The 27792-nt window shown below is 39.4% G+C and overlaps 1 protein-coding gene across 2 annotated transcripts in view; it reads right to left on the minus strand.

The window, feature by feature from the left end:
• Window positions 1-27792, minus strand: part of ZNF385D (zinc finger protein 385D) — a 786854-nt gene that overhangs the window by 422815 nt on the left and 336247 nt on the right. The gene's annotated exons all lie outside the window — the stretch shown is intronic.

The following is a 27792-nucleotide window of genomic DNA, read 5'->3' on the forward strand; positions in this document are numbered from 1 at the left end:
AAAAAGAAAATTATTTTGATTGTACAAGCTGCAGATCAGTCTAAAGATAATCACTGTCTTAGGTAATTTACAAAAGCAATTTTTTAATATATTTGAAACTTTCAGCTGGACTTAGCTAGTTCTGAAAGATCCAGTGATGGAATATTTGTATGTGTGTCTCTAATCAATTAGATATGTGTTTCGCATTTCTTAAAACCTCTAAAATTTCTGAACTTGCATAACATGTGTATTAAATCATATTTTAAAATTGCCTTCATCTAGAGAATTTCTGATCTATCTCCTTTTGAACACTATAATAAGAGTAACAAAAGCTTCATATCCATAATAATTAATTAAAATGAAAAAAAAGTCAGGCCACTAAGTTCATAATGAACCATTCCAAATATGAATACTGTCTTAAGAACTGGTATGTCATAAATAATTGGTCTATTCATCTAATACCATGGCTTAGAAAACATGATTTCAAAAAAAAAAAAAGTTGAAAGATTATACTACCATAAATGCAAAGAAAAACTGTTGAACTAATGCTTCAAGCCAAAAACACTCCTGATTTTTGGATTTCCTATTTCTTTCCCATTTGCTTTCTCCCTTTTCTAGAAACATAACTTGTCTTTGCGGTAAAACAAACTTGAAGCTTTATCTGATTTCCTTTAGGATTACAGAGTGGTTACTATTTTAGAACTCACTTTATTTTAAATTTAAAGATCTACATTTTAATTATTTTTAAGTAATAGATTTTGTGAATGGTAATAATTCTCTAAATCCATGGTATATGGGCTCCCTCCAGTGGCTAATTTAGCATCCACGAATCTCTCGAAATGGCCATTTTAAACTACTAAGCTGATTTAAGCAATGATCAGCCATCGTTTCAAAATTTCTGAGTTTCAATCTAATGATAAGTATCAGGTGAACATGGAGCCATACACTGTTCATCTATTTATTCATTTAACAAGAAATGGCAGACATAGTAAATAACCTTATGGCTACCAGGGGAAAGAGGGACAGAAGGGATAAATGAGGGAGTTTGAGGGTTTGCAAATGTTAGCTGCTACGTATAAAAATCGATTAAAAAACCAAATTTCTTCTATATGACACAGGGAACTATTTCAAGATCTTGTAGTAACCTATAATGAAAAAGAACCTGAAAACGAATATATGTATGTATATGCATGACTGGGACACTGTGCTGTATGCCAGAAATTGACATATTGTAACTGACTATGCCTCAATAAAAAATACTACTTCTTTGAATTTTTTTTTAAAAAAGAAAGAAACGACAGCGTTTAAAATATATGCCAGGCGCCGTGCCAACCTCTGGAGATTCAAGACAGGAGGCAACCTCTCTCTAGGGGCTCAATTTAAAGGGCCGACACTGCGACGTATAAACAGGCACCAGCTAACACAGTGAGGTGAGCGCGGTAATGATGCTGTGCGCAAACTGGAGTGGAGCCCCCCCGAGTCAGAGAATAACCCTGGGCACGCAGACCAGGGAAGATGTCCCAGTGGATCGTAACCAGGAGATGTGGTTTGAAAGACAGGACATTCCAAGCAGAGAGAACAGCACGTTCGAAGGCCCAGATGCACACAATAGTTAAGAACATGTTAGAGCAGGCAGGTAGCTAGATGTGAGCTGGGGAAGAGCAACGCGGGCAAATGGCAGAAAAACATGCATCTTATGAACAACGAGGGTCCTTGGACAGACCGAGAAAAACAGGATCCTCTGGACCGATAAAAAGCTGGGTTGACAAGTGTCTTGGAGGCAGAAGGGTGGGACAGGACAGAAATCCCCACCATCCGAATGTAACCTTTCGATCATTATGACCTCCGTCCAAATGTAACCTTTTGCTTGTGATAACCCCCATCTGAATGTAACCTTTTGTTCATCAGGACCTCATCCAACCTCCCAGTCGAGACTAAATAAGGACAGAAAATATCTCCTCCCCACCTGGGAAGATGGAGCTGGGATGAAAATCAGGGAATACAACCCCAAACCCTGCCCTGCCAATGAATATTCTGCCCATTCATTTTTAGACCCATGTAACGAGCTGGCCTGCGGGGGGCCACTCATGACCTGAGGACTGCCGAGCACAGAGGTTGGGCCTAAACTCCCACAGTGCAGGGCGTCAGGCTCTGAGGTTGATCTCTCAAGGACAATCTCTGTCCCGCCACCCCTTTGAGGAATATGCCAGGTGCATTAAGGCCTGAAGGAACATCCTGAGCTATCAAGTCACTAAGGACCTTTGGAAGGAGAGATACAATCGGCATGCAAGTTAGTGATCTTAGCCTGAAGAACAATCACCTGAGATAATAGTACACGAGTCACGATGTTAGCTTAGAGGAACAATGCCTTAGTTTATCATCTTGGTTCCAGGAACTCTTAATCTTAGTTTTACGAGAACTGTAAACAATAATGATGTCTGTAACAATATACAAGTTAATGATTTTAGTACACGTTGTTAATGTGCCTTAAAACAATACCTTTGCCTGCGTGCAGGAATGTATGAGCTAATGGGTTAAAATCATATAAATTAACTGCAAGAAATAAACTCGTCGTCCACTCTTGACCTAGCGTCTTGCGGGCTAGAGTGAGACCCTCTCAACCCCACCTTTTAGTCTTGTCTTCTTTTCTCAGTCCTGCAGCACAGGTTTTCTGGACCTGATCGATTGTCGGCTGGCTCCGAGAAGTGGCGCCCGAACAGGGACCTGAAATCTGGAGGAGTTTGCTGCAGTGACCGCCGCGGAGAAAAACAGGGAGCGCTCGATTTTAAGGTGAAAGTAAGTTTCCGCGGGGAGTGTATTTGAGAGTATGGGGCAAAATAATAGTAGAGGCTTATTTGTACAGATGCTTAGATTTATGTTAAAAGAAAGAGGAATTCAGGTTACAAAGCAACGTTTAGAACAATTTCTTGTTTTTGTAGAAGAAATTTGTCCTTGGTTTCCAGAACAAGGTACTGTTAATTTAGAAACTTGGAAGGTTGTTGGAGTTCGTTTGAGAGATTATTATACAACTAATGGCCCAAATAAATTGCCGGCCACTATACTTCCTTTGTGGCAATTAATTTGAGACTGTCTCGATCCAGCTACTGAGGGAGAAAAATTTGATACTGTAAAAATAGAGAATATTGAGCCTTCCGCTCCTACTAATCCAGAATTGAAAGAAGCGCCCTCTGCTCCTCCTGCAGTAAATGCAAGTGACAATCCTTTTGATTCAGAATTAGATCCAGCTGATCAAGAGGAATTGGAGGAACAGGCTGCTCGCTATCATAAGGATGAAGACCCTTGGGGCGTCTTTTTTGAAGAAAATAAAACCTTTGACATGTCTAAATTTAGAGATATTGTTACGGAATGTGTTCAACAAAACATTCCTAAAAAAGATCAAAAAAACCCACCTATGACTTCCTCTCCTCCTCCTAGTTACACATCTCGAGAAGAGAGGACATCAAAATTTGTTGTTTTAAGTCCTTTACAAAAGGCATTACAACAAGCTTGCAAAGAAGGAGAACATATTCCTGGTTTTTCCTTGGTTTATCCAGTCCTTGAGGATGCCCAACAACAAAGATATTATGAAACCATTCCTTTTAAGCAACTGAAAGAATTAAAGATGGCTAGTGCTCAATATGGACCCACTGCACCTTTTACACAGGCCATTGTTGAAAGTTTAGGAAATCAATATTTGCCTCCAAATGATTGGAAGCAAGTAGCACGCGCCTGTTTATCTGGCGGAAATTACTTGCTTTGGAAATCAGAATTTTATGAAAATTGTGCAGCAACAGCAAGTATTAATCAAAGACTAGGTATTCAGGTTACCTTAGAACAACTGACCGGAGAGGGACAATACCAGGATACCTATTCACAATTAGGATATTTGCCTGGTGCTTATCCTCAAATAAATGCAGCAGCGTTGAGAGCATGGAGAAAACTGCCAAATTCTGAAAATAAAACTGAGGATCTGTCTAAGATCCGACAAGGTCCCGACGAGCCATACCAAGATTTTGTTGCTCGCCTTATGGAGACCATTGGTAAGGTTATAGGGGACGAGCAAGCAGCATTGGTTTTAGCTAAACAATTGGCCTATGAAAATGCTAATTCTGCTTGCCAGGCAGCTCTTAGACCTTATAGAAAAAAGAGTAATTTGGCTGATTTTATACGAATTTGTGCTGACATAGGACCCTCCTATGTTCAAGGAGTAGCTTTAGCTGCTGCTTTACAAGGAAAAACAGTAAAAGAGGTTTTATATCAACAAAACCGTCCTAAACGAAATTTTCAGGGAACTTCTAGAGTTGCTGGACCTCCTGGCAGTTGCTATGCCTGTGGACAGTTGGGACACCGAGCAAATCAATGTCCTAAACGAGGACAACAACCAACAGGCCAAAATACATTAATTATGGGTCCAGGTTTATGCCCTAAATGTAAAAAAGGAAAACATTGGGCTAAGGATTGTCGGTCTAAAACTGACATAAATGGACAACTTCTGAACCAGGGAAACTGGGTGAGGGGCCAGCCCCAGGCCCCAAAACAATGTTACGGGGCAATTCAGGAAACCTCTCAGGTCAGCCACAATCCATTTCTTCCCAACCAAGTATTTCAGACCTCTACAGAGCAACCCCAGGGAGTGCAGGACTGGACCTCTGTGCCACCACCTACACAGTATTGACCCCAGAAATGGGAATGCAGGCTCTTCCTACTGGAATTTATGGGCCTTTGCCCTCCGGCAGTGTGGGATTATTATTAGGGCGGAGTAGCACAACCATGAAAGGATTGCTTATTGCTCCTGGAATAATTGATTCTGATTTTGAAGGAGAAATTAAGGTAATGGCCCATTCTCCACGAACTATAACAGCCATTCCTGCAGGACAACGTATTGCTCAATTAATTCTTTTGCCCACTATTGCTACGGGAAAAACTAAAACTGAACGTAAAAGAGGCACTGCAGGTTTTGGTTCTTCTGATGTTTATTGGATACAACAAATTAGTGATCAAAGGCCTGAACTGACTTTGGAAATTCAAGGAAGGAAGTTTAAAGGTATTTTAGACACTGGAGCAGATATTTCTGTGATTGCCGCTTCTCAGTGGCCGGAGAATTGGCCAAAACAAGTTGCTCTTTCTATGTTACAAGGAATTGGGCAATCACATAATCCAGAGCAAAGCTCTGCTTTTCTTTCCTGGAGAGATGAAGAAGGTCATTCTGGAATATTCCAGCCTTATATTCTTCCCAACTTGCCTGTCAATTTATGGGGAAGAGATATTATGTCAGATATGGGGGTATTTTTATATAGTCCTAACCCCACGATTTCTCGCCAGTTATTATCGCAAGGACTATATCCAAATCAAGGCTTAGGAAAACATAATCAAGGAATCACCCAACCTTTACAATTTAAAGGAAAAAAGGATAGGACAGGTTTAGGATATTTTTAATGGGGGCCCTTGACTGTCCTGCGGCTCATGCAGACCCTATTGTATGGAAATCTGATCAACCTGTATGGGTAAATCAATGGCCCCTTTCTCAAGAAAAAATTGCCGCTGCAAAACAATTGGTGCAGGAACAGTTGGACAGCGGGCATATTGCTCCCTCTAACTCACCTTGGAATTCACCCATATTTATCATTAAGAAAAAGTCTGGGAAATGGAGATTGTTACAAGATCTGCGTAAAGTAAATGAAACTTTAGAATTAATGGGTACCTTACAACCTGGTCTGCCTACTCCTATGGCTATTCCTGATGGAACTTATAAGATTATTATTGATTTAAAAGATGGTTTCTATACTATTCCTTTATTTCCTGAGGATTGCAAGAGATTTGCATTCAGTGTTCCTTCTACAAATTTTAAAGAGCCTATGCAACGATATCATTGGCTAGTTTTGCCTCAGGGCATGGCTAATAGCCCTACCTTGTGTCAAAAATTCGTTGCTAAGGCATTACAACCTATTCGTTTAAAATATCCAGATGTCTATTTAATTCATTATATGGATGATATCTTAATTGCACATACTCAAGAAGGCTATATATTAACTGTATTTGATCAAATGCTGATTTCTTTAAAAGCCTTTGGCCTTCAAATTGCTGATGAAAAAGTTCAACAATTTTGCCCGTATGCATATTTGGGATTCCGTTTACATAATTTTACTTTTCAAACACAAAAGATTCAGCTACGCACGGATTCCCTCTTAAATTTAAATGATTTTCAGAAGTTTTTGGGCGATATTAACTGGATTCGTCCCTATTTAAAACTTTCCACCGGAACTCTGAAGCCTTTGTTTGACATTCTTAAAGGAGACACTAATCCTCGTTCTCCTAGGAAACTAACTGCTGAAGCTTCCTTAGCTTTACGTGAAGTAGAACAGGCTATTGAAGATCAGCAATGTACCTATTGTGATTATACTCAAGAATGGGGTTTTCTTATTTTGCCCATTCCTCATATGCCAACTGGAGTACTTTATCAGCATAGTCCCATGTATTGGATACACATGCATGTGTCCCCTTCAAAAGCCTTGGCTGCCTATCCTGATTTAATTTGTTCTTTAATTGCAGAAGGACGTTCTGCCTCTACTTTATACTTAGGAAGAGATCCTCATTATATTACAGTCCCATACACTAGAGAACAACAAGCTCAATTACAACGATTTAATGATTCTTGGGCTTTGTCGCTAGCCCATTTTACGGGACGTATTACTACTCATTACCCTGCTGATAAGTTAATCCAATTTGCAAAACTGCATCCATTTCTTTTTCCAAAGAACACTGTTCGTTATCCTCTTTCTTCTGCCATTAATGTCTTTACTGATGGGTCATCTAACGGTATTGCAGCCTATATTATTAAAGATGAAACTGTTTCTTGGCAGACGTCGCAAACTTCAGCTCAAGTTGTAGAATTACTTGCAGTCCAGGCTGCTTTAATAGCAGTTCAACATGTACCCTGTAATCTTTTTTCTGACAGTCAATATATCGTTCGAGCCTTGCAAATTTTGGAAACTGTTCCCTTTATTGGCACCGTTAATTCCTATGTCAACCGCTTATTTTTCGACGTGCAACTTATTACTCGCAGTCGCTGTCATCCTTGCTATTTTGGTCATCTCCGAGCACACACTAATTTACCTGGCCCTCTTTCTGAAGGAAATGCTAATGTTGATCGCGCCACTCAGCTTTATCCTGCCCTTGAAGAAGCTAGGAAATCTCATGCGCTTCATCATCAAAATAGTCATAGCTTGCGGCTGCAATTTAAAATCCCTCGTGAAGCTGCTCGTCAAATTGTAAAAACCTGTTCTACCTGTCCTACTACAGTTTCCGTCCCACACTATGGGGTAAATCCTCGGGGTCTTTTACCTAATCATCTTTGGCAAATGGATGTTACTCATATTAAAGAATTCCGTAATACTCCGTTTGTCCATGTTAGCATTGATACTTATTCAGGATTTATTCATGCTACTTTACAATCTGGAGAAGCCAGCAAGCACTGCACTAATCATCTTCTGAAATGCTTTGCTGTCATGGGCCAACCTCGAGTACTCAAAACTGATAATGGCCCCGGCTATACTAGCCGGATGTTTCAACGCTTTTTTGCCAGACACTTAAAATTGAACATAAAACTGGAATTGCCTATAATCCTTAAGGGCAAGGAATTGTGGAACGTTGTCATCAAACTCTTAAACATCAGATTCATAAATTAAAGAAGGGGGAATTATATCCCCTTACTCCACAAAACTATTTACATCATGCCCTTTTTATTTTAAATTTTTTGACTTATGATATCAATGGCAATTCAGCTGCTCTACGTTTTTGGAACCCAAAACCCTCTCATCTTCCTTTGGTGAGATGGAGAGACCCGCTCACTAATCAATGGGCCGGTCCTGATCCAGTTTTAATGTGGGGGAGAGGCCATGTTTGTGTTTTTCCACAGGATGCCGATACACCGCGCTGGCTCCCGGAAAGGCTGGTACGCCAGGCGGAAAAGAACACTAGTGCACAAGCTGCAACGACTTCGACTTCAAGAGAAGAGATCTCTGCCGACCGAAGCCCAAGTGCAACAATTTATTCATCAAGCGAATCAGATAGCGAAAACAACTGAAAATCCACCACTGTTGCTGGTATTTCTACTTACAACTTTAGTATGCTCCATTACCTTGACGGCTTTTCCTGGTGCACAGGCTAATGTGTTTTTGTCTTGGGCTCAAGCTTATGCTGACTTTCATAATTCATCTGATTGTTGGGTATGTAGTGCTATGCCTTTATCTGTTGGTAGTTTACCCTGGTGGGTTATGCCTGTTACTAAACATGAATTTCATGCTATTTGTAAATTGTTATTACAACAGCGAGAAAAATATGGTGGGTTATATTCTCAGAATGTCTCTGCGCTTGCGTGGTGCTCTGTTAAGGTTACACACTCAGAATTCCTTTTCGACCTCAATGCTACAGAAAAGGAGGCCATAGACTTATATCATAAGGCTCCTCCACAAGCAAAACAACTTGATGCGGATATTTCTGGATGACTTACAGGACAATTTTACCAAATATGGGATCAATATATATGGATTACCCCAGAAACTGGACAATTAACAAACCCTGCAGACATCTGTTGGGAACAAAGAGAACAGCCTTGCGGATTTAATGAAAAAACTTTGACTAAAAAAGACTGGAAATATTTGGGATATATATCCCAAAGACTTTGTAAATGGACCATAGATGTTACATTTACATGTAAAAAGCCTTTTGTATGGCCCGGCTCAGACTGGAATAATCCAGGCTATCGTTGGGTCGCACCCAATGGAACAAAATGGATCTGTGGAACTAATGTTTGGCCTTGGTTACCCTGTGGCTGGGTGGGACGCTGTACGTTGGGATTTGTTATAGCACCTGGTAGAATTGTAAAATCTGTACATGGTATTCCTGCTAATATGCCTAATTTACATGCTCGATGGATTCGATCAGCTTTTAGATGGTATGATTATCTTGCTGCTATTTTTGTTCCTTCATTAGGAAATGTTGATATTATGACTAAAGTAAATGCTTTAACTAACTTTACACAAAAAGCTTTAACTGATGTGAAGCATGCGGTTGAGGAACTAAATGCAGAGCAAAAACTTATGAGAAAAGCTGTATTACAGAATAGAATGGCTCTTGATATTATTACAGCAGCTCAAGGAGGAACTTGTGCAATTATTAAAGTAGAATGTTGTGTGTTTATACCGGATTTTTCAAATAATATATCACAGGCAGTGGAAGATATGCAAGAGCAAATCAAAAACATGGACGGTCCTACACCTTTCTTATCGGCACAATGGTTTGATTGTTTTAAAGGTGACTGGTGGAAACATGCTCTGGTGATTGTCATAATAATTTTGATCCTGATTTGCATGGCCCCTTGTATATTCTCCTGTTTGTCCGAGTTCTTAACGCAACGTATGCTTGTGTTCAGCCGAATTCATCGGCATCAATGAAGGAGAGTCCGGGGCCTGGATGCATCTGCCATTCTTTAAATAAATTAAAAAGGGGGAGTTGCGGGGGGCCACTCATGACCTGAGGACTGCCGAGCACAGAGGTTGGGCCTAAACTCCCACAGTGCAGGGCGTCAGGCTCTGAGGTTGATCTCTCAAGGACAATCTCTGTCCCGCCACCCCTTTGAGGAATGTGCCAGGTGCATTAAGGCCTGAAGGAACATCCTGAGCTATCAAGTCACTAAGGACCTTTGGAAGGAGAGATACAATCGGCATGCAAGTTAGTGATCTTAGCCTGAAGAACAATCACCTGAGATAATAGTACACGAGTCACGATGTTAGCTTAGAGGAACAATGCCTTAGTTTATCATCTTGGTTCCAGGAACTCTTAATCTTAGTTTTAAGAGAACTGTAAACAATAATGATGTCTGTAACAATATACAAGTTAATGATTTTAGTACACGTTGTTAATGTGCCTTAAAACAATACCTTTGCCTACATGCAGGAATGTATGAGCTAATGGGTTAAAATCATATAAATTAACTGCAAGAAATAAACTCGTCGTCCACTCTTGACCTAGCGTCTTGCGGGCTAGAGTGAGGCCCTCTCAACCCCACCTTTTAGTCTTGTCTTCTTTTCTCAGTCCTGCAACACAGGTTTTCTGGACCTGATCGATTGTCGGCTGGCTCCGACACTGGCCAAGGAACCTTGGGGCAGCCACCCGCCTGGGTCTGCCCGCTCTTTTCTTGACAGCTCACGACCTACCCCTTAATAAATCCTTGCTTTGCTTTCTTGACCTCTGTGTCTTGTTTCTGAAACCTTTCTGCAACAAGACAAGAGCCTTCTCATCAACAACAAATATATGGGAAATTAAGTACGTCTGTTCGACTAATTAGAGATCACTTGGTAACTCTTAAGAGCTAGGATTTTTAGGAAGATGGGGATCAGAATGTGGAGGATGCAAGATTCCTACAACGTAGCTGGAAGATTCCTTCTTGGTATGGGTGAACGACTGGAGTGAAGTGTTCTTACAAGGAGAGTGACACGGACAGATTTCCACGTGAAAAAAGAGAAGCGTACTGGTGTTGTGAGAGGCAGATTGGAGCAGGGAGTAAGACTAAGTTCAGGGAATTCAATTCGGTCATTTTTAGGAAAAAAAATGATAAGGAAGTGAATGCCAGAGATTACAAGATGGAAATAAGTATAGTCAAGAGATTTTAAGATCTTAGGTTTTGGCAGAGAAAGGAAGCTGTGTCTATGATGTCTCCCAGAAGCCTCATTGACATTAAATTCAAACATTACATACCCAGTTTGAAGAATTTCTAAAATTAAAAATTATCTCATTTCTAAATGATTATGCTGTCCACCAGAAATTGACACAACATTGCAAACTGAATATACTTCCAAAAATTTTTTTTCAATTATATCATTGAAAATTTATGTAATATCACCAATGAGATTTATATTAATAAATGAAATAGTTATTTGGACCATATCAAAATTAAATTTGAGGCATGAGCAAAGGGATTTCTCTATCTAACATCGGGAACCAGTAATGTTCCGGAGGTATCTCTGCTCCCATGCCAATAAAAGAAATTTTGTGACACCATGCATTGCCTAGAAAGCATGCTGATGGGAACCAGGGAAACAGAAGTTTGGGAAGCCTGGGATTCCAGCACCTGAAGGGTTTACTCTACAAACCTGTGAAGTTTGAGTGGGCAATAGCTCATCTCTGGGAAGCACTGATGCTTGAATACATGTCTCTCATGGCCACCCCAAAACTCCATAATTTGATAGTCCCCACAGTGTAAATGGTACCTTCCTAAAGTAGAATGAAGGACAAAATCTTCTTTTCACTGCCTCCCCTAATGCTAAGACACATACGTGTGAGTCGGGTTCTGCAGTCACATGGGAGACTCTGAGTTTAAACTGAGATACGGGGCGGTGTCGTGGGTGGATGGGGAGCCCGAGGTATCCCTTTCCCCTGTTGTACTTGGTGAATAGGTAGCCTGTCTTTGGAATTAAGGGCTTTAAGAGGGAGCTCCCTGATGAGGGGAGAGGTTGAGTGATTTTGGGGCTGGCACCTGTGTGGTGGTTTTCTGATGCAAACAAAAATGCGTGGCTGTGACAGAGGCCACAGCTCCCTCTTGGGAGTGGTGAGGGTTGGGGAGGTCAGGGACGTGAAAAAGGAAAACATTCTTGACATTCACTCTAGAGTCCGTTTCTTTTATTTCTCCAATGACTTCTTAATAAATGTATGTTTAACCTAGGTAAAGGTGAGTCTGTTGTCTGCCATTAAGAATTCTGACCCATACACAAACTACTCATTGAAGTCATGGAAGGCAGCAGAACCTTAAGGAAACAGGAGACTGGGATTGGTTTTTCTGATTGGTTGGGTTAGCAGGCAGTGAGGAACCAGTTATCACAGAGAAGCGAACACAGGTAATTCAGGAACAGCAGTCACGACACAGCTACTGAGATGATCTTTCAAGGGCACACGCAGAGCCTACGGAAGGCAAGACTTTTGGCTGATTAGGCAGAGGGGTCAACAGACTTGCCACTTGGGGCTTTGCTAGCTTAGAGGTTTTTAAAACCCTGGATAAGGATGCTTCTATCAGTGAACACAGCAGTGGTTTTCCTGGGACTGCCACGTGGTTATTTCAGACAAGTCCTGCTACTGAAAACTAGGCAAAAGGGAATTAATATGTTACCTGGGTGATTACTCTTTATTATCAAGTGAAAATAGAGTGTTTTACAATATTTAGGAAAGAAAAATATATCTTGAGTCCAGGAGATCCAAAGAGATTCTTATTTTTGCCAGTGGATGTACCCAGTGTTCCAGGTTCCTGTTCTGTCCCAGAAAGAATTAAGGGAAAAGACTTAGTGGTTAAAAAAACATAAAATGGTTAAGAAACAAGAGGATTTATTAAGGGATGGATAGCACACTCTCAAGGGGAGAGCGGGCAGGCTCAGGTGAGCGGCTGCCCAGAGTTTCTTTGGCAAGTTAGTTACATAGGGTGTAAAAATGAGTGGGTGGAATATTCATTGGGAAGGAAGGGCTTGGGGTTATATTTCCTGATTATCATCCCAACTCCACCTTCCCAAAAGAAGGAGGGATTTTTGTCCTTATTTAGTCTGGATCAGAAGTGTCATGGCATCAGTGCATGATGGGTACTTCTGATCTGCAAGGCTAATTTCATTGAAATGAGGACATAATGAACAAAAGGTTACATTCAGACACTGGAAATTCTTGCCTTTTCTCACCTTTCTTTGTTGGTCTCCAGGCCAAAAGGCGTGGCCCCTTATCAGCCCCAAGGTTCCTGCTTTTCTTTCTCTGCCCAAGGACCCCTGCTGCTTACATGATGTGTGGTTTCCTGCATTTGGCCTGTGCCCCTCCTTTCTGCCCAATTCCTGCCATTTGGTCTGTGTCCCCCTTTCTCTGCTCATATCTAGCTCTCTGCCTGCTCTCACATGATGAGTATTTATGGCCTCATGTTCAGAAACCAGGACTGTGGCAGCGATCCCAATTTTCCTCCCTCCTTACTGGGTCATGTATTTATTTACACATGTTCACTAATTCCCCTTTCTCCTACCTCCCACCTCCTTACTGTCATATATAGGCTGTGCCGGTTGTGGCTAACTTTATAACTTCTTTCCTAGATATCAGAACACTGAAATAGGATTGTTGAAATGGAGCAGGACCCCGTGGGATCCTCCCCAGTACAAATACTTCCCGTGTCTTCCATTTCTAAAATAAGGACTAGGCTTTATTCAGCCTTTTTTGACCTTCCCTGAATTCCAAAGGGCAGATTCAAACAGTTGCTAATCAGGAAAGGGAGGGAATGCAGAAAAAAAGGAGGAACAGTCAAGAAATAACAGTGCAGCTTTGGGGCAGGGTCCTGGTTCCTTCTCGAGAAATAGACATAACAATAACTTTTAAGTTCTCCTGCAGGTGGAGGATGGTGACTTCAGGCTGAGCGCAAGATTCCTGCAGCCCCGCCCTGTTACCTCCCCACCAACCAATCAGAAGGAAGTCATACGCCCTGCTGCCCTCACCCCAAATTTTGCCTATAAAAACTCTTCCCCCAAAACCATCGGGGAGTTTGGGCTTTTTGAGTGTGACCTGCCTGGCCTCCTTGCTCGGCCCTGCAATAAACCTTTCTCTCCTCCAAACTCCGACATTTCAGTGAGTCTGGCCTCACTGTGCCTCAGGCACACAAACTTTAGTTCAGTAACATTGTGACTGAGCTGGAGGAGGAATGAATATCAAGCAGAGATTCTTGACTTGAAATTATTATTTGGATTGTTACTGGGAAGTGTGCACAACTTCATCTGGAGGCATTCATGTGATCATTATATTACTCTAACTAGGTCTGGGAGTTAATCTTACCACTGGGTGTATAGGAAAAAAGTGAGCTAAATCCTAATCAAAATCCGACATGGATTTATTCGTTTTTGTCCCTATAATTTGTTAGTTTTAAATAAGCTAATTCATCTAGCTTCTGTCATTGTATTAACCGCAACTTACTTGCTCATTTTTACACACTGTAATTTTCCTTTCATAACATAGATGACTAAATCGTGACCACTGGAATTGTATTTTTGTTCACGCAAATGTTAGACAATTAAGTATTTGAATCAAAATGTACAATTTTCCATTTCTCTAGTATTTAAGTATTGCTTTTGAGGCCAATTATTTTAAAACAAAAGAGGAAACAATGCACAATAAAGAGATAAAATTACATTTCAGTGGTGTTCAATATCACAAAAATGTCATTATTACTGAACAGCAAGGACATCTGGGCACAGTTTCACTAATAAAAACCCCTGAAGTCAGCATAATGGCACTACTCTCTACTGAAACAGCTCATTGTGATAGAATGTTCCTAATATAGATATCTGAATGTGATTTCTGGAGAGTTTCATTTTTATTGCCATTGGAAGACAAACTTCATACATAAACACATAAAAAATGTAGTTCATGCATAAACTACTTCTAGGTTATCTTTTCTGCATAGTTCAGAATTTGTAAATGCAATGTCTCCAGTCTAGAGCATACATCACTTAGGATGTTTTAGCTCCAAGGAACACAACCAACTGACAGTTACAAAAACAACAGGTTATTTCATTTCATCAAATAACAGGAGGCCTGATGGTGGCTGTTGTCCAGACTGATTGATGTAGGATCTCAGTCATGGCAAATTCCCTCTGATCTTATGGGCATTTGCCTGATGGCACAAGGGCTGCCACAACTCCAAGCATTCCACATGCAAAAGACAGTGCCCAAAGAGAAGTAAGAAAGGAGGCTTTACTCCTGTGCATCTCCAATTTTACTAGAATGAAAAGCCTTTCCCAGGACCTCTCAGAAGTCATCTCCTCAGGTTCCATTGACCAGAACTAGGTCTGATGGCTCTAATCCCAACAAGGATAATCTGCAGTGGGATTATGATGCTCAGATTAGAACAAATATGACTCTTCCCCTAGGACAGTGATTCCCACCAGAAGAAGGAGATTCTTTGTCTCCCAGAAGGATAACAGCCACTCCCTGGAGACATTTCTGGTTGTCACGATTTGGGGAGTGGGTTACTAGATTCTAGCAAATAAAGGGCAGGCATGCTGTTATGCTTCCTGCAGAACAGCCCATCACAACAAAACTTATCAGGCCCCAAATATCAATATCAAGTTTGATATCGAAATATCAAGACTGAGAAACTTGGTCCCAGGATTTCACTCATATTTCCTGGTTAGTATGACTTTTGAGAAGTGAACAAAATCAAAGGTCTATTAACAATAAATCAATAGTCTCTCCCAGGGGGGGAAAGACTCTATTGGATAAGTGGTTCTCAAACTTTAGAAAACATCACTTATCCAGAGGGCTTGGTAAACCCAGACTGCTGGACCCCTCCCCAGACATTGTGATTCAGTAGTTCTGGGGTAGATGCTCAAAGATTTGCATTTCTAACAAGTTTCCAGGTGATGTTTATCTTTTGGTCCCTATACCACACTTTGAGAACCATTGTGTTAGCTTGTGCCCCAGGAGGTTGTGAATATGTATTCATCAGACTGTGACACTGGGCAACTAACTTATTCTGTCTGCTTCCTCACTGGTGAAATAGGCAATATACTAAAGGTACATTGCTTTATACTTGAACTTTGACTTCTCTGTAACCAAATTTCCCATTGGAATGATGCTCTCTGCCCCCATGGTACTGGTGGCATTGTGTGATAGAAAATCAAAAAAGTTGAAGATTGTGTTTAAGACACAGTAACACTTGAGCCATATTAAAACAAAAACAAAAGAACAGACCAGTTGAAGTTCTTCTAAATAGAAGGCCAAACACAGCTTCCATGTCAGCAGAAGCAGTTGAAGTTAAAGGGTTAGGAAGCTGGTAAGACACTTACCCCCTGCCTTTTAGTCAGATACAACATTTGAAAAACTTCACTGGGGTCTGAACAGACTATTTACAAAACAAGAAGTGCAAATTGCTAACAAGAAAATTATAAAATGGTCAACCTAACTAGTAAAGAAATGACAATTAAAAAAAAAGTGAGGGTTACTTTCTATGTTTTGACAAAGAGCAAACAAGGAAAACACTGGATGTTGGTAATCAGGGAAAAAAAAAATCACTGGAGCCATGCCTGACACGATTTGGCAAATCTCGGTCTGGAAGGATGATGGAGGAAGAAAGAGAAAACAAATGACTGAAACACTCAAATAGGAAATAAAATGAGATGGTTACTAGATTTATGGAAGAATGACAACCAACTTCAAAACAAAAGAACAACATCCACCTGTTTCATCATGACGATGTTGACAATGATGATGATATACCCTTGGTCATGAATATGCTACAAGAAAAAGGAAGAGATGTTAGACAAACGTTCACTGAAATATATTAGAAAAGTGGGCAATATGCATACATTATAAACACTCATTTAGGTATAAAAGAAAACGAACAAAACAATAGACAGGAAAATAATAATGGACAAGTCACTCAAGATGAACTATAATGTGGAACTCAGCCAAGAAGGTAAACTGGAAAAATAAAAAAAGTAGTTAATACGGTGGTGTCATTGTGCTTGATATATTTATATACATATATTCTGTGAAATAAAATTCACATTTTACTGCAAGACAAAAAAAGTTTAAATACAAAAATCTTCTCTGTCCTTTGGCCTCCTATCACCCCCGACTGTGCATTGCATATCTGCATTATAATCGACCAAACCTCCCCCATTCACAGAAATATAGCTTGACCATAAAGAGCAAAGATCTCCCAACATCAATAAAACAGCTCTTTGATAACAAGATAACAAGATAACATTCCTTCTTGATCTTGTAAGGACTCCACCCCCCACCATGAACCTTAGATCCAGATTGTGTAAACTGTCAATAATACTTCATTTAATGTACAGCCCTCTGCCTCGAAAAACTTACATAACTGTACCTTGACTTCTACCAGGCAGAACAGTTCTCAGACTTTTCTGAGATACTCTTCCGGGTTATAATCCTCAATTTGACTTGAATAAAATTTTCCATTTCTTTCCTGGATTGACTGATCCATTTTTTCATTGGCCATCCAGACATGTGAAAAGCAAAACAAGCCATTTGTTCACTAGGTAGGCCTGCTAAGAAGTTTGTAATGACTGACTTGGACAGAGATAAGGACTAGTGATTACTAAACTCCTGGGCCGGTGCTTCATGGACATCATGTAACTCAGCACATGCAACAGCTCTCTCAGGAGAGCATTTATCTCCATTTCAGACACAAAGACATTCATGTTCAGAGAGATGAACTGACCAGCCCAGCCCTGCTTAGCACCAAAGACTTTCTACTACACTTATCTTCTAGATCCATATTTTTACATATCTACTATATCTCTTTCTACTATAATTTTGGCATTGCCCTTGAATGGTGATAATAAACATCATAACATTAAAGACTAACTTTTGTTGAGTAGTAAGTGCTGTGCTAGGTAAATTGCCTGCATTATCCCATTTAATTCTCAATATAATCCTGTTATCTGTTTCATTTGTAGATGATAAAATGAAGAGGATGTGTTCAACGTCATAGAACTCCTACAGCCACGTCTGCCTGATTCCAAAGCCTACATATGAACCGCTTTTTCCTATTTTCCTTTTTAAAGTGACTTTTTACTTTTTAATAGGAGGAAAGAAAGGAGGAAAAAATCCAGAGGGAAAAACAAATTCTCTGCTTATGATCATCATAGAAAGAAGTATTAGTCCCTCTGTTAGGGATTAGGGAATCTGTGGGAAGGCTCTATTTACCTGGATTTAGCTCTTAATTTCCAGCCTCACCACCCAAACCCTAGACTATGGTTTAAACTGAAATCTTCATTGCTAAATTTACCAATGGTTTAGTCTCTAAAGTTTGGGAGATTGTGGAAAGTGGGAATTAAGCTGGATTTAGAAGCTACCTGTCTCTCTCAAAAAGTACACAAATAGCTGGTAATATATACATTAGTTAGGGATGTGCTAATAGTGGAGGTTTGACCATTACAGAGTGATACTGATGGCTGGCATGTACCACGTGCATACCAGATGCCAGGCTCTGTGCTGTACACTTTAAAAACACATTGCCACTTATTCTCACCACCGTCTTCTAAGGTACATCATTACCTCCATTTCACAGGTAAGGGAAGTGGTGGTTAGGGATGGTGAAGTGATGGTTGGCTGATGGGATGGTTTAGAATGGATAAGTAACCTGTTGCCCGGTAGAGTTAGGAGTTGATTCCCCAACTATTTAGCTCCCATTCATATGCGCTCAACCAGTGTGTTAAAGGGCAAAACAGACAGCTTTGTAGAAAGCTATGTGAGTGAGAAGCATTAAGACACAAGTCAGTAAAGAAAGACCCAGACTGACAGGTATTTTTAAGGGTGAAAAGGAAGGTGGGAAGAGTTTGATAGTGGGTGAAGGCTCTCTGCAGAAGGAAGGCCCAGGTGAGCTCACAGACTGGTGTTGGAGCCACCACGTGGAGCTTGTTTGCCAGTGTCAGCTTCCGGGAACAGCAGGGGTGGTCAGAGTCACCTCCACTGGGCGACAGGCTGCTATTCTGAGCTCAAGCTCCGCCCTTTCATAGAAGGGGGCCCGAGTCCCAGCCAGTGCTGGGCCTACCTACACAGTTAGACCCAGCGTTGCTTTCCTCCACGTCAAAATGTTTGTAGAAGTATATATTAACTATCTGCATTGAAAACTTCATTCTATTCATTACAAGTTCACTTTAAAGTTAGTGCAAAATCTTCAAGGATACACAAGTTTGTGTATCGGTCTTGGCGGCCTCAAACTACTGATCACTCAACACGAGATAGTTTCCTGTGTGATGGGAATAGATCAAGTTACCTGACTTCAGGTTCTGTCCTCATTTTACAGAACAAGATCCTTTTAATGACAAAGAAATAAAAGAAAGGAAGCAGGAATGAATGGAGTTTGGGAGTAGAAATTAGTGGTGCTTATGCAACAATCAACAGATTGATGTCACTGAAAATTATTTTTCCTTGGGTTACTGTTTGTATGTATGTATGTATTTTTAAGCACAGTTGATTTACGTTATTGTATTAGCTTCTGACGTACAGCACAGTGATTTGTCATCCATATATACGTACACGTTCTTTTTCACTATAGGTTATTACAAGTTATTGAATACAGTTCCCTGTGCTAAACATTAGGACCTTGTTGTTTACGTATTTTATATACAGTAGTTTGTATCTGCTAAGCCCAAACTCTTAATTTATCACTCCCTGCCTCTCCCTTCTGGTAACCACACATTTATGTTCTATGTCTGTGAGTTTGTTTCTATTTTGTAAATAAATTCATTTGTCTCATTTTGTTTTTAGATTCTACATATAAGAGATATCATGTGATATTTGTCTTTGCTTGGTGTACTTCACTTAGCATGATCATCTCCAGGTCCACCCATATTGCTGCAAATGGCATTATTTCATTCTTTTTTATAGCTGAGTATGACCGACTGTATTTATTTTTAATATTTTAATTTGATTTTCTAGGAAGCAAGGCAAAGATGTCTGAAATAAAAAGACATTCAAATTTGTGATACAATTATTAGATAAGAATAACTAACTGCTTCACTTTGTCTTTACAGAATTATAATGGTATTTGTCTTTTAATTAGCCTCATCAATGCTAACTGATTTCTTTAGTTTTTGAAATGACTCAAAGTTCACCATTGGCCTGGTGGAAGAATAACTTAGTTTCCGGCATGGTGATTTGTAAATAAACAACCTTGCAGGACTAGATTTGCAGTTCCACACCTGTAAAATGACTGCACCTGTCACACGGTGACATGAGGTCTTGAGATCATAATATGAGCCAAATCATCGTCATCTTCTGAAAAGGAATGACCCATTTTAATAACTAGTGATACGCACAAGCTCTTTAGCCTTAGGGCGGAAACTGATCATTAGAAGGACTTGGGAAGATATTTCCTCCTCTTTCAGACACAGCATCACAGAATTAAATGTGTGTATGAGGTGGTTCACTTCAAATAAGAACCACTGCCTGGGGCAAAATACAATATTTGATGCAATGATTCAGTCATTTAAAATAGGACCCAAGTTCCATTGTGTCACATTCACACCTGTGCTCTGTTTTAAAAAAGATCCTTGGAGTCTGTGAGGCTGGCTTAATAGCACCCCCTTAGGCAGGCAAAAGGCCATGTGCCTAAGCGAGCATTCTATGAAAATCAAAATTGATGGCTGTCACAGAACTTTATAGGTTGATGGAATTTTCTGTATTTTGGTTGTGGTGGTGGTTACATTGTTGGAAATATTTCTCAGAATTCAATGAACCATGCATTTAAAATGAGTATGTTCCGTTTTAGGGAAATTATACCTCAATAAAGTTGATTTAAAAAAATGACAGCTGTCCACGTTGACCATGAACACACGCCTCTCTGGCAAAAGCAACAGAAGCCATGAAGTCCGCTCTGGGTGCACACGAATAGAGATTAAACATGGCATTTCAGACTTGTGCAGCCATGAGCAGAAGGTCATGAGAAATAGGGGATCGACATGAAAGATCTATTGGGAACTTTTATCTTACCCTCAAAGACACACATCGTCACTCAACATGAGCTTTTCTGGAATTTGGTTTTTCCTTTTTCAAACCAATCAAGAGTGTGTCAGCATGCTCAATGGCTTTCCAAAGTTGGTATCCCCATTTATGCATATTAACTATGAAGAGTAGATCCTGCTGTTTCAAGAAAACAAAATATAGTCCATTTCTATGGGGTTATTGAGAATACATCCAAGGAGTATAGTTATGAAGGTTCATTTCCTAAATGTGTAATACTGTATGTACAACACATAGTCCAAGAAACCACCTTGATTGTGTGACCTTGGAAAAGCCCTGTCATCTATCTGGATTTGTGTTTATTTTCACTTCTGTACAATGAAGGGGTGAGACCAGATAAAGCCCCATGACGCAGAACAACATACATCATAGTTGTCTTCTGGATCGGAAGCTCTATTTTTATTAACTAGACATTTTCTCTTTTTATTATTACTTAATACTTTCTTTTCTTTTGACATACTGGATTTGGAGAAAGGACGGGTGCTAATGAAAGAATGCAGTCCCCTTGAGACACAGAGCTGACACTCTAAATATATCCATTTCTCTTCAGTAGACTGGATTTGACAGAAGGAATGTTCCAGAAGCTGGGGTTGTCGGGAAAACATTAGGAAGAAAAAGAACAATTGAAAAGGGAAAAATAAAGAAAGGAGGCTAGGATTCATCTCACTAACATTTTAACAAACAATCTAAAATAGGTAAAAATACTTTTCAGTGAAAGAAGTTGAATACATCTTTGACTTTTGTGGAAACAGCTGTATGTTAGAAATTATGCCTGTAGAGAACCTTGGATTTTCAAAGGAACTTGATCATCAATATCAGTTTCCCCACTCCAAGAGTGGCCCAGTACTTTACCATATGAGACAAAAATGACTAAACCTGTCTTGATTATTTTACTTTTGTTAAGAAAAAGGCACAAGGACAACTTCACATCACTGTCCCTCTGCATGTTTAAGCTAAGCTGTGATTAAGATTTTAGAGAAAAATATTCACAGACAGCAGCAGGGCTCTCTCTCATCACATAAAGGCTAAATTTTATCCAAGGCTGCATTCATTCACGTACTTTAACTTGTCAGTGTCAGGCGATCTTTCTCAATTTCAAGCCAGGGTGCACTTCTCAATCTACGGAGGGCTGATAGAATAATGAATTTGCCCAGGGAATCTATACCCCTCGGAGGCTGGCGAATAAACCATAAAGTTGGGAAAACAGATGATAGAAGTCCACAGCATCAGAAAACTTATCTAAAACTTGGACACAATGTGCAAAGGTGGTAGCATATTATTTCAGTGTCATCTGGGGACAGAGGTCAAAGATAATCTACAGGAATATGCTCAGCTCAGCACTTATTTACGGTCGATTAAGAGTCTCAAACTTCACAAAATGTTATGATAACTCACAGAGAAAAAAATGTGACAATGAGTGTGTATATGTCCATGAATGACTGAAAAATTGTGCTGAACACTGGAATTTGACACAACACTGTAAAATGATTATGAATCAATAAAAAATGTAAAAAAAAAAGGGTCTCAAACTTAGCAAAGTTACCAGTTTACTTGTTCACTTAATGATTTTTGTCTCAAAGAGGTCCAAGTTTTTTTTTTTTTTCCTGAAGCAGATAATTCCAAAATGTATGGCCTTTTGGACACCAACCAGTAATTAAAAAAAAAAATTATCTCAACTATCTTAACCTAATATGTCTTTATCAAATAGTCCTATATAACTAATTTTTCAGATGCTCTCTGACTTAGTCATAATATCTTACTTCTTGTATCTTTAACTAATGAGTTAAATGACGTAAAAGATTCCACAGGTTTGTTCCGTATTTGCCTGGCAATCATGATTTTACCTTTTGGGAATTATATTTTAACAAGAGGATCAAGATATTAAATGGAGACTGCAAATTTCTGGGTTTTTTAAAAAAAAGAAATTTAAAACAAAAAGGCTGAAAACAAACTATGGTTAGCAAAGGGGAAAGAGTGGGGAAGGGATAAATTAGGAGTTTGGGGTTAACAGACACACATTATTGTATATAAAATAGATAAACAACAAGGACCTACTGTACAGCACAGGGAACTATATTCGATTTCTTGTAATGAGCTGAAATGGAAAAGAATCTGAAAAAAAAGTGTATGTTTATGTATAACTGAATTGCTTTGCTGTACACCTGAAACTAACATTGTAAATCAACTACACTTCAATAATAAATAAACAAACAGATAAATAAATAAATAAATAAATAAATAAATAAATAAATAAATGGGTGGAGCCATGTAACTGGAGGTTATATGAACCACGAGGACTTGGGACAAAAAGCTACGAAGAAATGCTGTGAAAGTGGATTCCAGCCCTGAAATAGGATGCCGTGTTGTGCATATAGCCCCTTCGACATAGAAGTCACTTCCCCTCCACAGGTTCAGCTCTCATAACCCAGCAAATGACCCTTTCCTCTGCAGGGTTGTCAGTACTCCCCCAAGTTTTATTTCCTTCAAATCATTTGCTCCCTCCTCCTTCAAAGCACCTGCTAGTTAGCACTGTCATTGATCTGTTTAAGTGTGATGACCGGCTCCTTCTCCGCTCCAAGCCCGTGGCAAGCTCCCCTCCATGCAGGCCCAGTGTTGGCTGGCCCAGCACCGACAGAAGATGAGCATGGAAAGAGGCACAGTGTTGCTCCTTGACTTACAGATTCTCAGCTGCTGGCTTCCCAGTGGGGCTTTTTCTTGCACAGTTTAAGCTCTGCCCTCCCCCTCCCCGGGGCAAAGACCTAAATAAGAGATCCCCACATGACCCCCCCAGGCTGCATCGCCTCCTATGGCCTGAAGAGCATTCGCTGTAGAACTTTCAGGGTGGATCCAGTTCTCGCCTCTGCTTTCCTCCCTCACTTCTGATTTCCTTTCTGATCTTGCCTTCACCCAATATGCTCTCTTTGGTTTCTGTGGGCTCCTTTCCCACAGCCATGGGCCAGCGCCCCTCTCTTCCCATCCCCAGCCTTGGCTCTGGAACCACAGGTTTGGCCAGAGACTCAGGCTGTTCAAAAGTGAAGACAAATGAACTTATTTACAAAACAGAAACAGAGTCACAGGCATAGAAAACAAACTATGGTCACCAAAGGGGAAAGAAAGAGGGGAGGGATAAATTAGGAGCTTGGGATTAACAGATACACATTATTATATATAAAATGGATAAACAACAAGGACCTACTGTATAGCTCAGGGAACTATATTCAATATCTTCCAATGACCTATAATGGAAAATAATCAAAAAAGACATATATATATGTATACATATAGCTGAATCACTTTGCTGTACACTTGAAGTTAACACAGCATTGTAGATCAACTGTAATTCAATAAAAATAAATTTAAAAAAAGAAAAAAAAAACAGAACAACAGGCCCAGAAAGACTTCTTCTCATGGAAGGAAAACAAACCATGGAAATAAAAACAACAAGGGGCCTGTGAAAGGGCAAAAATTTGAAAAAACAGAGGACATTATATTCAACATGAAGAGGCAAAAAAATATGTTTAAAATAGTACTGATAAAAACTGGGGAAGAAGTTATTTGTTTACTTTCTTAATATATTTTAGGAAAGCAAGAACTTTTGGAAATAAGAAAAGAAAAGATAAGACCAAGATGCAATGGAATGGGTTGAAAATTAGATGGGGATTATGAAACATAGTGAAGAAAAGAAAAATGTCCTGGCAGGATGCAAAGCTGCCTTGGAAATAGGAAAGAGTCTGCCCTATTGACATTACCTAAGAAGCAAGTGCCTTTTCTGTTGAAAATGGTGTTATGCTGTATATCATTTGTCTGCTCTAACAAACAATTCTGGATGCCTACCGTGAATGTCAAATGTTGACATTCAACATTTGAGGATAAATGCTGAGAATCCCAGTTTGTAAAGAAATCACCTGCAGAGGGGGGGCGGAATGGACACTTTGTAATGGGCTGAGTTCTCAAATTACTGAAGGTCCGTGAAGGAAGCCTGAACTACCCATGGGGTGAGGGAGGTCTTCACACAGGATGTTACCTGTAGGTTAGGTCTTGTGAAAGAGGCAGACTTGGCCAGACTCTGGAGGGATGGAGAAAATTCCATGGAAAGAAAACAGCAGGGGCAAAGTTCTCAAATCCATCTCCACCTAGATTTCATAACTCATAGTATCCTGGTTATTAACATGGTGAGGCATCATTTTAGCTCCTTCGAAAACCTTGGCCTGAGAAACACACCCACCCACGTGTCAACGTTATGACAATTTCAGCTGGTAAAAAAAGGTAGTTGTACTGCAGAATGGGAGGCTTATTTTTTCCATGGGCTAGCTCTATTTCATATAGTAAATAATCACAAATTTTTTAGCCTATTAAAAAGTTACAGAAAACTCAAACTATTTTTTTAATATGGTAAAACAAAGCAGAAGTGCAGTTCCAATTATTTAAACTACTTTTTTCTCTAAAGATCTCAGTGTCTAAACAAAGAGTTAATCGCTCATCGATAGTTCATGTGTAGAAAACACAGATGTTCCAGTTCTTTAAATAACTTCTCTTCCTACAGAATGGCCACGTCCTGTGAGATAGAAGTTCATCCGAATGGAATATGGATTGCATATGGAAGCAATCACATCCTATTTTTGGAACCACTTGACAGAATTCTGTCACCACACAAAATGCTACAGTCACCACCCCGTGCCCAACTTTCCGTTTTTTATTTTTTGGTATGCAGCAAGTATTCAGTTTAATAACACAAAATAACTCTGATGTTCTGAGAATCCGGCAACATTTCATTTTCCATTATGTCAGGTGGGGATAAAATGGGACTAAATATGGCTGATAACAGCATTAGAAAATGTGTCCTCTTGCAGGTGGGAATCATTTCTAGTCACGGAATCTTTGAAACGATCCTTTTATCTCTAAATATAGCTGCACATTGAGCTCCCTAGTCAAATTTTAAGAAAGAGAAGGTTAATCGAGGGGCATTCAAATCTGTCTCATACTGGAAATCTCCTGTTCAGTGCTCTGAATGAAGTGCCCTGAAGTCACTACCCAATCTCCCATGGGTACCCGCAGCAGGACATGGTGGTAATTGTCAGGGAGAAAGGACGTTGTGTGTAGAGGAGGAAGACACTTAATTCTGAGAATTATTTTTTAAAACATCACTAAAATTTAATGGGTTTCAGTTCCCTTAATGAAAAACAGGACTACTAGTGAGACTGTACTATGCAACAAGGAAAAGTGAGAATATATACGGGCAAGTCTTTATGAATAAAGCATTATTCTTTGCACATGGGAGAAGAAATGGACAAGAAATTGCTTTTGAGCCCCTGACAGTTAACACACAAAACTAAAGATGGCTGGAGAAAAGGTATAAGCTGATTTTCAGATACTAATACCATTTAGCTAACTGCTGCATTTCAAAGTGTGTGTAGACCCAACTAACTATGGGTTAAACATATATTTAACACACACACACTCACACACACACACTTCCAGTTGTCTTCCTTCTTCCTGAACCATTACTGTCCTATTTCACTCTCCAGTAGGACTGCTCTGCCACCCAAGAGCGATGTGGCTGCAGGGTTGCATTCAGCCGTTTAGTTCATTGTTGGAAATGGTAAGTTTGCCAGACATTCTACCCGTTCCATGTGTTTATTATGTAGGTCCCATCTGTTCCATGGAGTTGTCACGTCTCTGAAATTGGTAAGACTTGCTTATTAAAAGCTGTTAAAATAATCACCTTGAAATTTCTCAGCTCAGCCACCTTTTAAGATGTCAAAATACAGAGAGCTTTCGCACTTACTTTAAACTCTTTTAAACATTGTCTCCTTTGCTTGCTGCTAAAAATACAAATACTAAAAAAAAAATGAAATTTACTACTTTCAGAACACTATTAAAATTTTTATTTAAAAAATGATATCCAGTACCCTGTAATAACTTATAATGAAAAATAATATAAGAAAGAATATATACATGTGTAACTGAATCACTATGCTATACACCAGAAACTAATACAACATTGTAAATCAGCTATACTTCAAGTAAAAAAAAATTATATATAACTGCTCCAGTGCAGTGAGTTAAAAGTCTTTTAAAGTCTAACCAGCAATCTGAAAACACATTCAGAGACCAGTAATCATTGCGTCTCAAGCATAATAATATTCATGTGTGAATGAACAGGTATGATTGATAGGTCAAAATCTGGATGTGGAAACCTGGGGTGGGACATGGGTTAAGGGACAGGAAACAAAGGAGGCTTTTGCTGGAGAAAGCAGGAGCGAACGCACAGAACGTTACGTATATTTCCTGAAGAGAAAATGATGGCATTTGTGGAACAAAATAAATATGACTCATAATTGCAAAATGTAGAGTAAATAGGCTTTAAATTACATTTAGTTGTAGACTTTCATCAGGTTTGATGGGTAAGTATTTATATGCATTTGTTTAAAAGAAAAAAATAAACATAATAATCTTTAATTAGTATTTGAAAAACTGCACTGTATTTTCTAAAATTCCAAAGAAAGAAATGTGTAGTGTTTGGACTGTGGTATGTGTTGAGAGAGGATGCTAATGAGGAGAAAGGGGAAATTTCTGTGTTTTTCAAATAATAAGGTTTAACAGTCTCTTACACATAATATTGAAGCTTCTAAAACGCAAAATGATTTGTGAATAATAATGATTCTAAAAACTGCAACTATTTAGGTAATTATCAACCATAACAAAATTGCTGTTTTTAAATAAACTTAAAAAAATAATTTGATGTGCACTCGTTAGCTCTCGTTTTCGTATGTAATACATGGTATAAGAAATAGTGGTAAAACTTATTGCTGAGCTTCTAAGTGAAATTGAAGAAAATATCGTGTTTTGTAGATTGCCAGTTTCACGGTGACACTATGCACACTGTGACGAGGCTGAGTTGTGTGGAGGCTGGACACTTGAGTTCACGTTCTCAATCTGCCATCACAGGTTCTTAAGGTTTTGTATTGGCGGTCTGGCATATTTCTAACAGTCACCTCATCAAGTTGTTTTGAGAATCAAATGATCTAAAATGATACCCATGACTCATTCAACAGGACAAATTGGAAGTGCTCAGCATTTTTTAGCATTCTGTTTGAAAGAGCTAGATTGCAGAAGCTGTACAGTTGTTGGGTTTTTTTTTAACATTTTGACTGAATCGTATTTATTTTTCAGCTTTATTAAAGTGTAATTGACATCTAACATTGTATCAGTTTAAGGTGTACAACATGATGATATGATACAAGCATATATTGA

Source organism: Vicugna pacos, chromosome 1, assembly GCF_048564905.1.
Source record: "Vicugna pacos chromosome 1, VicPac4, whole genome shotgun sequence".
NCBI lineage: Eukaryota > Metazoa > Chordata > Mammalia > Artiodactyla > Camelidae > Vicugna > Vicugna pacos.